Source organism: Alosa pseudoharengus, unplaced genomic scaffold (assembly GCF_046254945.1).
Source record: "Alosa pseudoharengus isolate Yale_2024_CS ecotype anadromous, Long Island Sound unplaced genomic scaffold, YU_APseudo_1.1 YU_APseudo_1.1_scf_2, whole genome shotgun sequence".
NCBI classification, from domain to species: Eukaryota; Metazoa; Chordata; class Actinopteri; order Clupeiformes; family Clupeidae; genus Alosa; species Alosa pseudoharengus.
The window spans coordinates 15,121,760-15,138,580 of record NW_027468663.1 but is presented as its reverse complement, the minus strand read 5'-3'; positions in this window follow the sequence as shown (position 1 = coordinate 15,138,580).

Here is a 16,821-nt window from a genome sequence, read left to right as displayed (position 1 = left end):
ACGGGCAGAGGGTCCTCGTAAGCTCGAGCGTACGTGGTGGAGATCATGGGAGCTCGAGGTGGTTGATTCTTCCTCTGTTTGGTGATCAGCCAGGTCTTCCATCCCTCGTAGAGGCTATGGCTCCCTTTTGTGTGGACACACCATTGATCAGTAGCTGAAATCATAATTCAACAAGAAATTCAATGAAGATTCTTCCTTCACGCACATATCCCCAACACTTTTAATCTCAGAAACCCAACTCTTTAGTTTTTTACCTGTCACTTTCAACCACATCATGTGATTAGGAAGCCAGATGGACGCTTCAGTGTTGCATAAGGGAGCTGCCTGAAGTCCGCACATTGCATCTCAATCACTTTGAAGGGATGCTGCTGCCTGGCTACATGGATCATCTCAGCGACATCGCTGGGGGTGTAGAGAGTAGACACCTTACGCCTCTTCTCCAGCGTGGCAAAGGAACGGTGACAGGGAAGAAAGGAGTGACCAGACACCATGAACTTCTGCTCTATCTGACTGAAGTACCCTCTAGATACAAGCAGGGCCATGAGGTTTAGGACTCGCTAGTTGTTGTTCTGCCCACAGCATCGGTCACTATACATGATGAGCTTCCGTTCCTTTAAGTATAAGTATATATACTCTTTTGATCCCGTGAGGGAAATTCGGTCTCTGCATTTATCCCAATCCATGAATTAGTGAAACACACTCAGCACACAGTGAACACACAGTGAGGTGAAGCACACACTAATCCCGGTGCAGTGAGCTGCCTGCAACAACAGCGGCGCTCGGGGAGCAGTGAGAGGTTAAGTGCCTTGCTCAAGGGCACTTCAGCCGTGCCTACTGGTCGGGGTTCGAACCGGCAACCCTCCGGTTACAAGTCCGAAGCGCTAACCAGTAGGCTACGGCTGCCACTTTGCCTGGGCTAGGGGAGCGAAAGATGTTTCTGCTCACTTCAAAAGATAGCTTGCCACCTCGATGGAACCTCTGTGAGCGATGCCCTCATGCCAAAGGCACATTGTAGGGGGATCACAAGATAAGTGTCACTTCTTCTTCAGTTCTGCTGCCTGAATATGTCTCTATAGAGCCAGAACTTTGCAGTGGATGTTGGATTGGATTCCTTGCACAGGTGGTACATGCGGAGCAGGTTCAAATCAGGGCTCAGGTACTCCCTCTCCACATCTCCCTTCATCCATGAGTAGTGTTGTCACGATACCAAAAGTATGACTTCTATACGATACCTGCCATAAATATCACGATGCTCGATACTGAAATGATATACGGCGAAATCCTAAGATATCTGGAAAAGAAAGGACTCATACCTCCTCCAAGTGTATTAGTCATTTGTGTTGAATTCGGTGCACTTTTGTAGTGTGCAGGTCAATTCTGGGTTCTAACCTTCTAAACTTCCTACATAATTATTATTTTTTATAGTCAGTAAAATAGTAGGCCTACTTTGTGTGATTAAGTCCTTGTTATAGTTCATTTGTTGTGTTGTGTTTTGGCAATAACATAGCATTAAATAGCCAAACTAGGCTAGATCAAGGTCAGTGTTGAAATTACTGCATGCAAATCACTGAATGCTATGCAGAGGGGCCTAATCTTTAGGCCATCTGATGTACAGTATAGGCTACCCTAGGCCTTCCCGTGTTCATGTGATTTCTTTGACAGTTGCAAAGGGAAAAATGTGAGGATACACTGGGCGCAAAGAAGACTACACTCTAAAAAATGCTGGGTTGAAAACAAACCAAACTGGGTTGTTTTCAACCCAGCCGCTGAGTAAAATGTGGTCCAACACAGCATTGGGTTATCTTAACCAAGCAAATTGGGTTACTAAATTTAACCCAACAACTGGGTTGACATTTAACCAATATGTTGGGTTATGTTGACACAACTGTTTAGTTAAAGTTACGTAACGTTTGGGTTATGTAACCAAATCCCCCCAAAACTACCAGTTGATTTTTAAAATACTCTGCTTGTACAAACTTGTAATAACTCAAAGTTTGTATTTACTTACTTGAAAGTCACACCTTCTGTTAACAGCTTTAGGCCTGATATAGATAGTCTATATTAAATGTCCATCAAAAGCCATGCAATGAAATAAAACAGTTAAACATAATTATTTATTTGATAGTTTTCTTTATTTTTGAATAGATAGCCTAGTATAAAATGCATGTGATACTTTCATGAAGGCAGGCAGATTCCAATGTCCGTTTTGGGGGTCAGTCCTGTCAATCAAAGAAAAAAAGAGTGCATTTTAATCACGGTTAGCCTACACAACTTTATATCAAGACGTGCATGAACCATTACCAGTGAATGATGTTGACAGACATACAAATCCACCAGGAGACAAATTATTAGTGCAACACACTCGGAAACCATGACCACCTTATATTACGGAGTTGTTTTAAACATAATACCGGTAATACAAAACGTGCGTTTATGTCAGATGAGCTTGATAACACTAGCAGGTAACATTACCATTAGCTGCTAACGTTAGCCTAACATTAGGCTGACAGTCAGCAGTGCTAACGTTAGCTAGCTATGTTAACACATTCTTAGTGAATCCAAGTTAATGTTACCACCAAGAACCACCCAGTAAGTACATGGCTATAATATGAGGCTACCCTGAATGATTTAATAAGATGTTGTTTGGCATGATTATTATCGTAAGTTACGTGTGTTGTGAAGAGACTACTTCGACTGTGTTAGCTAGTTGACAAACGTTAGCCACGAAGCATATTTAATTAGCATAAAGTTTCCAAGTCTGCTAACGTTACCTACCAGCTGCTGGTATGCTAATTGTAGTTCGTTGTAAAAGTTGTAGAATCCCTTCGTGATATCAAGGAATATTCTGCCTGCCATTTCGTTCAGCTTCAAGCAGGTTAGCAGGTGTCATTCATTCCAGCTAATATTAGCTACTGTTAATGTTAAATCTACACAAAGACAGACTCATAAAACATATTTCTGTATTCACTGGGTAGGAACTGCTGAACAGAAACAAAACAAACTTTTACAACGAACTACAATTACGGTAATGTGTTTCTTTTTTAAACAAAACTGTATGTACACTTACAAAGTTCTCAATGCTTCGGTTTACATGTAGAGACCCTCATTATGCTACTGTGTAAGTGTGGTGCTATTTTGAGCCTTGTTAGTGGTATAGAAATAGCGATTTCTTTCTACTGTACGTGTGCCCCGAAGGCTAGCGTTAAACGCTAATTAGCGGTTTGCAATAAAACTGGTCACATTCGACTAGCATGAAAATAAATCCCAGCGAACGGTCGAACTCGTACAAATGTGTTATTAACCCCCAGGTTCATTTTGCGCCGGAATTGTCCTTTAATATGGTATGTTATCAACATCAAATGTCATTTTTAAAAATAATTTCTGCTCTGACAAGCAACACCTTCAAATTGGTGGAACTTAGATATAAAATATCTTTAACTTCATAATTCAAGTGTAATAAATGTATTTTCTATTCTCCACTCTCTCTCTCTCTTTACACTGGCTCCCTGACCTTCAAGTGCAGAGATAACAACCACTCACACACACACAGCTAAGTCAGAGAAGATCTGTACCTTATGGTTAAGTGTGTTAGTGTTTTCCGTACCAGCAAGAGTGCCCTCAATGGTGACCACAGAATATCCTTTACTTTTGTGAAAAGGAACAACTCAACAGGCGAGAAGGAGTTAGACTTCAAACACTTCTTGGCTTCAGTTTAGTTGAGAATAGTTCAGTAAATCAAACAAGTTTGAATCCCAAGCAAAAACCCAAAAATAATTATCTTATAGAGATGAAGCAAAAAAACAATTCAATACAGTTAACAGTCAGAGGCATCTTTCTTATGTGTATTCTCAGTTACAGTTTGTAACAGATATGTGACCTTCACGCATATCAGCTGGCCAACACACACACTAGGGCTGTCACTTTTGTGAAAAAATCCTGTTCGATTTTTGAGACATAAGTGTTAATTGAATCGATTGTAAAATCGATTTTCCATGTCTAAAGACATTGACGTTTCCGTTTTCAATACCAAATATAGGCCAATCCACAAACAACTAACAGTCATTAGGACGAATATAAAGAGGGCGTTGCGTTGTAGACGCAAGCCAGCAATATTCCTGATGATTTATTGGCGTGAAGTTTCGTGCACAATGACAAACATTCTCGAAAAACAATAAGCAGAGTGGACTGCCATTACATCAGTGACAAACATTACTGCAGGCTTCAACGTATAGCTGTGTCTGTGTTTACGATTAGAAATGTCAAACAAATTTCGCCTACGTAGAACTCGATTGCACAGTTTGCATAGCCTACCGCTTTGTTCTTCTCCATAGTTTGATATACCAAAAATCCGAAGTACTTCCACATCGAACTCCTAAAGTTATTAGGGCCTATCACTCGTCTCTCTCATGTCGCACAGACTGATTACGTTGTGCTCCATTTTTTGGCAAAACACGAGCAGCACAGCAGCTGATTGAAACAGCTGTTTCCTGTGCGTAAAATTGGTGGGAATTTTCTTTTTAGCTTTCGCAATGCTTACTGCACTTCGGAATTCTTTTATATTCTTATATTCTTGTTTGTGAATTTTGTTACATCTATCCTTTTTATTTGTATAATTCGTTTACAATTAATAGTGTACATATTTGGTTAAAATCGATTCCCTATTTTAGTTTTCGAAACTTGTGTTGTTTGGTCCAATCGATTGTGCAATCGATTTTCGAACGTAAAGTGACAGCCCTAACACACACACACTCTCACTCAGGCCTCATGTCGACTGACAGGAGGGAAGACAAAGACAAAACGGACTCACTTTTTAGTTGCAATACATACAACATAGTTTTAGACACATTCTCTCTCCTAATTATTTTGTGGTATATTTGATTGGCTGACACACAATGTTAGCAGCACTGGGATGTTTTGAATAGGCGTCCCCACCTTTATCTTAGTTTGGCCCAACTAATGCTGCTGACCATGTGTGGCTGCCACAGACAGACAAAGCTGGCAAGTAAGTTAACTTTCCCTTAACAACGCAGATGAGGCGGAAGTTTTCTTCAATTCAAATAGCTTTGCAGCTCCGAACAAACTATGCCAATTAGTAGTTCAAGCAGGGACAGGTTGACACTCAGACATGTTAGTATCAGAGAGTACCTTTAGCAGACAATTGCAAAGCACACATACACATAACCTGTAGGTCAGAAACATACATAGACATACATGTTGAGACATAAACTGACTCATGTTCCTGATTGGTTACCTTAAAGTGACTGGTCTCAAAATTTGACAGATACCTCAATTAAGCAAACCCAGTGATGGTGATCCCCCACCCAGACCCAGCATCAATCATCTGTAACTCTCAGGAGATTCGTTGACTTAGACCTGTTTGTGTGCACACACAATCTGTTCCTTGTTTCGGGGGCAAAATGCCCAATTCTGTCAAGGGCCGGATAGCTACAGCTGACCATCCAGGGTTGCTGTAGCGTATCACCCAACTTGGACAGTAGTCTTGCTCAACTAAATCTCCCTTGTATACAACTAAGGACTATAGTACTTTAAAGGAACAAAACGTACTACTCACCGAGAGCGCGTCTTACCAGCGGGCTGAGGGATCACAGACAGTAGATTTGGTAAAAAGAACAATCCTTAATTCAATAGATCCAAATGAATCCATATCAATCTCAGTAGAACCTCCATAAAATGATGGTAATTTTGATACCATAGATTTAATAAAGACCCAGAGTTTATTTACAATGATGCGCATCAAGGGAGAGACAGCATGACTTCACCTAAAGATCCATCAGAGGCTCTAACTAGACAAAGAAAATAGTTAGGGTTTAAAGGAATTATCCGGAGTAAAATGCACTTTAGATCGATTTCCGGATGATTGGGGGTACATATGTTGAGTTGACATCAAAATTATGTCATTCGGATGTGTTTTGAGAAAGTTCGATTGTACCGTTTTCAGTCACAACTCGTAGCCTGGAAGTGAGCGGGGCATTTCAATTGCCCCGCTACAAAACGCTATTTTTGTACCTCTTCTACAGTTCCAAACAACATAACACTTACGTGGTAGTGAGTAGAGCCAAACCGAAGTATCCCGAGGTCTTTATGTGGTCGAATAGAGAGTCCAGAATGAATTTCATCAAGCCAGTACCTTTCCGGAAATGTTGCCATCTTTGCCGCCACCTTATAGCCGCTCCTGGAGTGGCAGATCGTGCCCTGATTTTCATGTGTTGACAGGAGGCGCAACGCGACTGGGACACCGGCATCTGACAGGGATCACAACCAGGAAGTGGAGTATGAAGACTTATGATGGATGATCTATCTTGCTACGCTCTCAATTCGTCTTGAGAAGGGAAGTTATAGTTCCAATCTGTTAATCCCCTGCTGTGCCACCATCTAAATGATTTGCTGTAGCTATGCACTGAGTTGTTCTGTTGTGATTCCCCTGTAGCTGGAGGCGGAGCTTCTATGGAGTTACATTTGTTCCACTTTTATGAGCGAGCAATAGCTCGATTTGAGCACAGAAAAATATTTTGAGCGAGCACACAAATTATATTTTGAGGAAAAATGAAACTCGAGCACAAAAAAAACTTGTAGTTGAGCAAACAGGAATCTATGTTTGCCTGTTTGAAAAAATCAATATGTGCAACATCAGCGACCTTTCTTTCAGTTTCACTGTACGTGCTCACATAAACTGTTCCTCCGCTAGCTCAGGAGATCTCTGTCGCGCTCGCTCAACTTCGTCTGTGTGCTCGCTCAAAACTGTCAACAACGTTACGTTTGTTCCACAATTCATCAACCAATCAAAAATTCAGGGGCTGAAGTCCACAACGCCTAGCGTCATTTACTAGTGTCAGTCGTTACCGTGGCTAAAACGCCCCCAAGGGGGAAAATATTAGTTTAATGGAGGTGCACCGGCTTGAGTACAGAAAACACCTATAAAAATATTAAATCTTTTAGCAAACATCAATAAACGGCACAAACACGTTTGAACTGAGAGTTATCTGTGTGTCAACGAGGTCTGCTTTCAATGGCCGGACTGTATAGCTCGGTTTAGCAAGCTAAGCCTTTTGCGGTAACACCACATACTCATAAGTTGCATCTTAATTTATTCTCACATGAATGCACATTCCCTACAATGTCTGTGGGAATAGTTTTAACAAGTAATGTGTACCAGTTGGTTATGTTACACTGACGATATAAAGTTAGCCAGTTAGCAACCTAATGATGCTACCATATATAGCTTCCAGAGAAATTTGTCGTCAACATTGGGCAATCGAGGGTGAATTAGGTTGTTAGCATACACTGGGCAGTTAAGTAAACACAATTCCTTTAAATTATTGTGTTAAGAAACAAGCAGAACTCCACCTGAATGTAAAACGAATGTATAAAGTCTAAATGCTAGTGAGTTCGCCTTCCATTGTGTGATGTTAACCGACTGTAGAACTATGTATCGGGAAAGAAGGAACATTGGAGAACGCCACATGAAAATACATCTTTGGTAAGTATTTATCATATGGGTATTGTTGGATTTACAACACGGTTACAACGTCTACTTAACTTTATGCGTTGAAACTAAGACCAGCATTATTAACCTTTCCCGATTCCCACTGACACTAGTAAATGACGCTAGGCGTTGTGGACTTCAGCAGCCAATGAGAATTGGACTTCAGCCCCTGAATTTTCTGATTTGATGAATTGTGGAACAAACGTAACGTAAGTTACGCATGTAACTATGGATCTGTGAGACCGAGGGATGACCGTCACTACGGTCTAAAAAAGGAATGATCACCTTCGTTCTGCCTATCACCGAGACCATATGTCAACAAAGTCATGCCCATGACCTCCGGAAGCAGAACGACTCGAGCTTGTAAATAGCGGAGATTGCTCCCGGTTCAGTCTCCTACCTTGAGCGCCTCAGGATGGTCCGAGCGACAAGGATAGTGACGGTCATCCCTCGGTCTCACAGATCCATAGTTACATGCGTAACTTACGATCTGTTTTGACCTCACTCTGACCGTCACTACGGTCTAAAAAAGGGATGACATACCAAAAAAGTCGCGAGGAGCTCTAAGCTAACCATTAAAACCTCGCTCGGTCACGGACATGAGGGCAGCGTCGCCAACCGGAGCTGGGCGAGTGACGTACACCCTATAAAACCTGGTAAAAGTGCAAGGCGTTGCCCATGAAGCACAGATATCGCTTGCTGGTACCCCCTTAAGGGCAGCCCAAGACGTAGCCATACTCCTGGTGGAGTGAGCCCTTGTACCCGAAGGGACTGGCATTCCCAGAGCCCGGTAGGCATGGGAAATAACCTCAACCAGCCAATGTGACAGCCGCTGTTTGGAAAGCGGTAGCCCCTGCTTCGCCGCTCCATAACAGACAAAAAGTTGAGTGTGTTCCCTCCTCAACGACTGTGTACGGGCCAGATAAGCTCTCAAAGCCCTGACTGGGCACAGAGTGAGCAACTTGTCGCGCTCTGCCTGTCAGGCAGCAGACGGCTGGAATTGGGTCAGCTCCAGAACCTGGTTGATAGACTGCTGATTTAGAACCTTAGGCAGGAAGACTGGATTAGGCCAAAGTGACACGCCAGTGCCCCCTGCCTGCCACCTTAGGCAGTCTTCGCTGACGGAGAGGGCGCACAGCTCCCCGACGCGCTTGGCCGAACAAAGAGCCAGGAGAAAGCAAGTTTTAAGAGACAAAGATCGCAGATCTGCATCTAAAATGGGCTCATACGGGTCTTCAGTAAGTGACCTTAAAACAGTGGGCAAATCCCAGTTCGGTGCCCGCAAAGTGTGCACTGGCCACAACCGGCGGGCCCCTTTTAAAAACTGACCAATCAGTGGATGCCTACCCAAGGGTCTGTTATCCGCACCCCGGTGAAAGGCTGAAATGGCCGAGGCATAAACCTTCACAGTACTGACCGCCTTGCCTTGATCCAAATAGGACTGCAAGAAGCGCAAAACTTGTGGCACAGGGCAAACCGCTGGCTCAAGACCCAAGCTGGCACACCAATCCGAAAAGATCCTCCACCTGAGTGCATAGCAAGCTCTAGTAGAAGGAGCCCTGGCGTTGTTCAGAGTCTCCTGCACAGACTCAGCTAGCTGTTCAATGACGGACTCTACAGGGGCCAAACCCACAGGCGCAGGGCACCTGGGTTCGGATGCCAGATCTGCCCGTCTGCTTGGGACAGAAGATCCGCCCAGCAGGGTAACTGCCATGGCTGACCCTGCAGGAGCCGGAGAAGGTCTGGGAACCAAGGCCTCGCCGGCCACCGTGGAGCAACCAGTAGAACTGTGTGTTGGCCCTCCCTGATCCTCCGCAGGACCTGAGGTACAAGAGGGGATGGAGGAAAAGCGTACAACAAGCCTGTTGGCCAGTCTTGTGACAGAGCATCCAGGCCCAAACTGCCTCCCTGTCCCACAAGAGAGTACCACTCTGGGCAGTGAGTCGTTTCCGCCGACGCAAACAGGTCCACTTGTGCAGTACCATACTGAGCTGACCACCTCTGGGTTCAATCTCCATTCCCCCGGGAGTGGCCCGGTCCTGGAGAGAATGTCGGCCGCCCTGTTCTCCATGCTTGGAACGTGTACTGCCCTCACTGAAGCCAGACGCGGCCATGCCCATGACAGCAACTCCTCCGCCACCTGGAGGCACCGCCGGGACCTCGTGCCGCCTTGGTGATTGACATGATACACCGCAGAGGTGCTGTCTGACCTCACCAGAACATGTTGGCTTCGCAACCCTGGCAGGAACCTCTGCAGGGCGAGATGGATGGCCTTCAGCTCGAGGACGTTGATGTGCTCTGACGTCCAGGAGGGAGGCCACACGCCCCTCGCTGACAGCCCTTCCCAGACAGCTCCCCAGCCTGTCAGAGAAGCGTCTGTCGAGATGACTTGCCTCTTGTGAGGAAGGCCCCCCAGTGGAACACCCTGGAGTAAGAACCTCCTGTCCCTCCAAGGACGCAGGGCTCGGATGCAAGCAGGAGACACCCTCAACTTCACATGCCTGTCGTCCCTCGGGTGGAGCTGAAAGGCATTGAACCAACACTGCAGGGGGCGTGCCTTCAGCAGGCCCAATGGCAGTACCGCAGCTGCCGCGGCCATTAAGCCCAACAGCCTCTGGACTTTGTGGGCGGTGACCAGTCTGCCCAGCCGAAAACCTGTCAGAGCCTCGGTCAAGCTGTCTGCCCTCCGTGGAGTGAGAGACGCCGTCATGCTGACCGAGTCGAGGAGGACACCAAGGAAATCCGCCTGCTGGCGGGGCTGCAAGTTGCTCTTTTTCCAGTTGACCGTGAAACCCAGGGCCTGGATATGGGTCAGAACTGTGTCGGTGTCGTGCACCACCTGCACCTGAGATGGGGCACAAATTATCCAGTCGTCCAGGTACGGTAGGATCTTTAGGCCCTGGACCTGCAGGAGGGCTAGTGCGGCTGCCACCACGCGAGTAAAAATTCTGCGGGCCAGTGAAAGGCCAAATGGGAGGACCTGAAACTGGAACACCCTGCCTTGGAAGGTGAAGCGGAGGAAGGACCTGTGTGCTGGGCAGATAGGGACGTGGAAGTACGCGTCTTTTAGATCCAGAGATGTAAACCACTCCCCTTCCTGGATGGAATGAATCACTATTCCAACGTGGACCATTTTGAATGGCAGCACCTTGAGGTACTGGTTCAAGGGCCTGAGGTCGAGGACCGGCCGTAACCTCTGTCTTTTTTGGGCACAATAAAATATTTGGAATAAAACCCAGTGTGCTATGCGTGCGGCAGTACTTCTGAGATGGCCCCTTTCAGAAGCAACTCCTGGACCTCCTCGACAAGCACGGAATTTAAAAGGGGGTCTTTCACAGATGTCATCTTGACCCCTGAAAACGTGGGGGGCTGCCGTCGAAACTGTAGGCGGTAACCGTGAGTCACCATAGCCACAACCCAAGAGTCTGGCACAATCCCTTCCCAGGAGGTCCTGGACAGCTGGGAAGGGCAATCGACGGGCAGCCTTGGACCGCCACCGCGGCCTGCACCTCTGCCTGCGTCCCGTCGAGGTCTTCGCTGACCTCTGGGCCAGGGAGTTGGGGCTGAGCTCTGGTCTGGTGCATGAAAGCGCCGGTCCCGTGGGGCAGCATAGTTGATACTTACCTGTGGTGTTCGGGCGGGCTGCCACCGCCCATACTTACCTGATGCTGCCCCGTGGGGAACCGGAGCCCGCCGGTGGCACACACGCTGACCAGTTTCTCTAGAAGCGCCAGCCTGTTCCACTCTGTCCAGCACCCCCTGGGAGTCTGGATGGAACAAATGCCCAGGCACCACAGGGAGACCTAACAGGTCTGTCCTGATGGCATCAAGGAGAGAGGTTTGGGCAAGCCACACCTGTCATGACCGCAGAGGCCATAGCACTCCCCACATCACGCGTCAGCTGGGAGTGGGCTGACAGTGCGGCATCCACCAGGGCCCTTGCATCATGGTCCTCCGGGCTCATCGTTTTTCGCAGAGCCGCCAGAGTGATAGCCAGGGCGTTGCCCATACGGGCTGCCCGTTCTGATGCGTCAAAGCAGTGAGTGATGAGACGGTCCGTCTTGGCACACTCCTTACGCGGGCAGCGTGGATTGGGAGATGCATTGGCAGGCCCCAGGGAAGTCCAGGCGGCAATGGACTGCTCGACCGGTGGCATATCCCCCAGCCCTGAGTCGGCCGGATAGGCAGCCTTCGCCAGCTGACGGCAACCTGGATTGAATTGGGGGCGATGTAGCGACTTACCCCATGCCGTCCGCAGCACCTTCGTGTAATCCTCTGCCACGGGTATACAGGGTGGTGGGCTGCTGTGCGAGACGCCTTCCCAGACGCCCCCAAGGGAAGCCATGTCTGGCATAGGGGCCTGAAGACCCAGGATCTTGGAGGCACTCAACACCCGTGACATCAAGGAGCCGACGGTGACCTCCCCCGGCACCGTGGATTCATCAGTTGGCTCCACCATGTCTGAATGTAGCTCATCCAGGAAGCCGTCCCCGCTTACGTCATCGATCGTAGAACGAGGGGCATGGAGTGACAGCACATCCACATCACCGAGATCAACATCCGCACCATGGCTTTCAGGCCTGGATGGGGAGAGACCTTCCTGGCCAGGGGGCAGAGAAGAGGATGACGTGCCCTGGAGACCCTCCAGCCTGTCCATCCTCCTAGCCAGAGCCTGGAGAGCTGAGAGAATCTGAAGCGACTCCGCGCCATCACCTTCGGTCACGGCAGCTGGAGCCGAGCACTTAGCAGGTCCAGGGACCTCCACCTGATCATTCCTGGAAGGGGACTCATGTTGCTGGTCCCGTTTACGCTTGTGCGTATGCTTACGGCCATGCCTATGAGAGTGGGATGGTCGGTCGGGTGAGCGCCGCCTGTCCCGTCCACGCACGTGGCCACATGCCTGGTCAGCCCGGCGGAGCCGTTCCTCCCTAGGAAGGTTGCAGGCTCCGCTGCAGGGGCTGTCGACATCCTCCAGGAGGTGGGCGGCCCCAAGGCAAGCGGGACACTCTCTATGCCCGTCATTGGGGGCCATCGCGGCCCTACAGACTCTGCAGTAGTGTGCCGCCATAGCCTACCACAGAAAAACACAATGCAATACAACACAATACAATACAATAAGGCACCTACCTTGGCCGTACAACGCACTGGGTCTGCAAGCAGCAGCCCGTAAGAGATAATACAGTACACGGGTGGCCTGAAGCAGCGTGCGGACACGCTTAGCAGGCTCACACTGCCCCAGCTAGCTGCTGACAGCAGCGACGGGGTACACAACAGATATACAAAGAAGGCGGCCACCAGTGCGCGAACGCACGCGCCGACGTACACCAGTGGACAACTGGAGAAAAGACACACAGCAGCCCGCACCTCGTGCAAGACTGCACCTAGCAGACACAAACAGCTAACTTACCTTTGCAAGTAGCCTAGCACACAACAACAAAGCTAACAAGAAGCCCACAGTAACATTAGCGCCTAAGCGGCCGAGCACATACGCGCTGATCAGGCCCACACAGGTTCCGGCTGCCAGAGCAGTAAACAGAAATAATAACGGTGGCCCACGCCAGTGCGCGAACGCACCCAGCAGGCTCACACCAAGCCCAACTAGCCGCGAACAGCCAGATAAGGTACACAGTAGTTAACAAACAACAACCCGGAAACCTGGCACACACAAAAGGAAAATAACACTGAAACGGCGGCCCGCAGCAGTGCGCGAACGCAGGCAGCAGGCTCACACTAGCCCCTCCGCCGCGCGGTATGGGGTGAACCCAGGAAAGGCGTCAACAAGTTAAACAAAGTTAAACGAAGTTTCCTGAAAAAAAAAACACAGGTTACTGCCACATGCAGACTAACAAACACAGTCAAAGCAAGAAAGCAGTGAAAGTACGTATTCACGTATCACAGGTCTCAGATGAGGCGATCAAGGTGAGAGACTGAACCGGGAGCAATCTCCGCTATTTACAAGCTCGAGTCGTTCTGCTTCCGGAGGTCATGCATGACTTTGTTGACATATGGTCTCGGTGATAGGCAGAACGAAGGTGATCATTCCTTTTTTAGACCGTAGTGACGGTCAGAGTGAGGTCGAAACAGATCGTTGTCGACAGTTTTGAGTGAGCACACAGACGAAGTTGAGCGAGCGCGACAGAGATCTCCTGAGCTAGCGGAGGAACAGTTTATGTGAGCACGTACAGTGAAACTGAAAGAAAGGGGGCTGATGTTGCACATACATATTGATATTAGCAAACAGGCAAAGACATTTGTTGAGCACAACATAGATTCCTGTTTGCTCAACTACAAGTTTTTTTGTGCTCGAGTTTCATTTTTCCTCAAAATATAATTTGTGTGCTTGCTCAAAATATTTTTCTTCAATTGCTCGCTCATAAAAGTGGAACAAATGTAACTCCATAAGCTTCGAGCCATTTTAACCTGTGATGTGCCAATGAATGTTGTGTCTAGTCCATACCTGTCAACATTTAGCTTTAGGGGGGGGGGGGTATCAGTGTTTATACCAGATCTGTGTTTGCATATTTTCATACACGTGTTTCAACACTGCATTTCGGTCGTTGCTTTACCTTACCATTACCTTACGCATGCCAGTTATGTATCCACCAGCTGCCTGCCTGCAGCCTACTTCCAAAACTCCAAAGCTGCTTGCTGTCAGATTTGGTTTCCGAGGGAACAAGTTCAGTGTATCAACAACACTCAATAATGTGATTCAATTGTTAATCAATTAAATTCCCAACAATTTCACTACAGCTAGTTCTGGAGTAGGCCATTCAACTAGCCCGCTTGCTTACGACGAGACTCGGGCTGCGCAGTCGGCACCCGCTTCCTTATTTGGGTTTTGGGTTGCCAGGTTTTAGCCTATGACAAAACGGTTGAAATTGAAACTAAGTGATTGTGTACTGTATGTGTAGGGTGTATTTCATACACAATCTGGCAACCGAAATGCATCAATGATTTTAAAATGAAGTTTGATGGCCATGCAAATTACGGGAGTTTTCCGGGAGAAATAACAAAACGGGAGGGTGCTGGGAGATGACCTTGAAATACGGGAGAAACCCAGGAAAAACGGGAGTGTTGACAGGTATGGTCTAGTCACCTAACCTTGCTGTGGATCTGCATGAAATTATATTTATACCTGGGGTGGGTTTTGGTTCTCTAGCCCAGCGGTTCCCAAACTTTTCCCCCCGCATACCACCGCCTACATTCCGACTCGGCTCGCGTACCCCCACCATCCGACACATAAACACTTAAAAACGTAACACATTCTAAACTCCCCCCCCGCGCGCGTTGACAATATTTGTCCGTTTCCCTGTTTTAGGTGCGTGCATTTGGTCAGTTAAAAAGTTATGAAAAGTAGCCTGCATAGTAGCCTAACTACATCCACATACAATATCTTATAATAGGCCTACAACAACGCCTGACAAGGATGTATTCGTTTGGACAACATTAGGCTATACAGCCTAGAAAGGCTAAACTTAGGCTACCTTTAGTTTGTTAAATGTAATGCCTAGCTTAATGTTACCTTTCTTGCCCATCTGAAATAACTCCTAGCTTTGCTCCTTCCCTCCTTTCTGTTTTTGTTGTTTTCAAAAACCTGTTATATCCGCGAAACTTTCCCCCCACGGACCATCCAACGCATTCAAAAGTAACGCATTCTATTAGCTATTCCAGGCGTCATGTTTAATAAGCTGCCCTTTTTTTGATGAACACATACAGAGTTTATAAATTATATCCTTTAATTTCATGTTTCCATATCATTATGACCTGATTCGAAATTATGTATTTATTCATGAATTAATTACAAAAGATTTAAAATTTTCATTTTACACCTGTCCGCCATAGCCCTTTGCATCTCATGTACCCCCTAGAAGCAGCTTGCGTACCACCGGGGATACGCGTACCACAGTTTGGGAATCCCTGCTCTAGCCTATGTTGTTAGTTGGGGGAGTGACTGCCCTGGTGGTGCCCTGTTATATCTGCCTACTTTCCAACAGTCCTGTTATCTATTTTTGTGCTTGTTTAAATAAACTTTAGTGGTAAATTAGTAAATCTTGTGTGTTGCCTCTGTATTGGTGGATTTGGTTGTATTGAGCAGGAGTAGCCCCTCGGCGCGATAAATATACCTGAAAGATAACCTGTCTATGAAGCATCCTAAACAGGCTGGGACATTTCTGCTTGCTAAATAGGTTTTTCTGCTGTTATACTCTGTACTCAAGTAATGTCCACCACTGCCCACTACTTCAATCCTCTATTTTCAAAGGTGTAGATTCAATGTAGATTTATTAACGCACCCGTGATGATCTACATCTCCATTTAAACCAAATGTTTTAGAGCGCACTTTGAGAGATGTATCCAGGGCAGGGCTGTATCTGTTGCACATGCTACAAAAATCATTCTGTGGGATGGATGATGAGCGAATCAACAGCAGAAAAACCTATTTAGCAAGCAGAAATGTCCCAGCCTGCTTAGGATGCTTCATAGACAGGTTATATTTCAGGTGGGCCTATATTTTCCATTAGAAAACCATCACGTTAGCGAACGCGTTGTGGCTAACTCACTTAGCTCCTGTAGGCTAGTGTCAGAAAAGAATGAGATAAGATCGAAAGATACAATTTGCTTGGTAACCGCATAATGGTTTTCTACAAATACACCAATAAACAAGTTGGCCTCCATCACTCAACCAATGCTAACGGTAGGCCTAACATTATTTTACCTAGGTTGTAGGCTATTGATATACGTAACTTGTATAAGATTAACGTACCTGCAGTAAAAACCAAGCATGTCGGATACACATTCTCAGATTTATTTCAGCTTGGGAATTACATTTCATGTGAAAATCATCCTACCCTTATTAGACATTCTCTGCGGTAAACTACAGTGTTGTCCTTGTAGGAAGCGTCTATTGTCTTTCCAACCCACTTTAGATTAACTTCCAACAAAATTACGTCTCACTGCAACGATGCGCCATCTGGTGGACAAACGACTATGTAATGCCAATACTGGAAATGCAGCCAAATGATGATGAATATGATTTTCCTTTAATCCTACTGAATTTGTGATTATGTATCGGCCGATCTAATTGCCGATACCGATATGTGCGTGCCTGTGTGTGTGTATTATGTGTGCACCACCATCTACAGGCCGATGAGTGTACAGTCACTAAATGTACACATAAGGGACCGTTCGTTATTTATAAACGGGGCCACTGGAGGAAAATAGGGGAGGGTCATGTCTTTTTATTCTTTGTTGAGGGGAGGGTCACCTAACTTTTTTTTGTCTAGGAGGGGGGGTCACCCATCTTTTGTTGAAAACAGCAA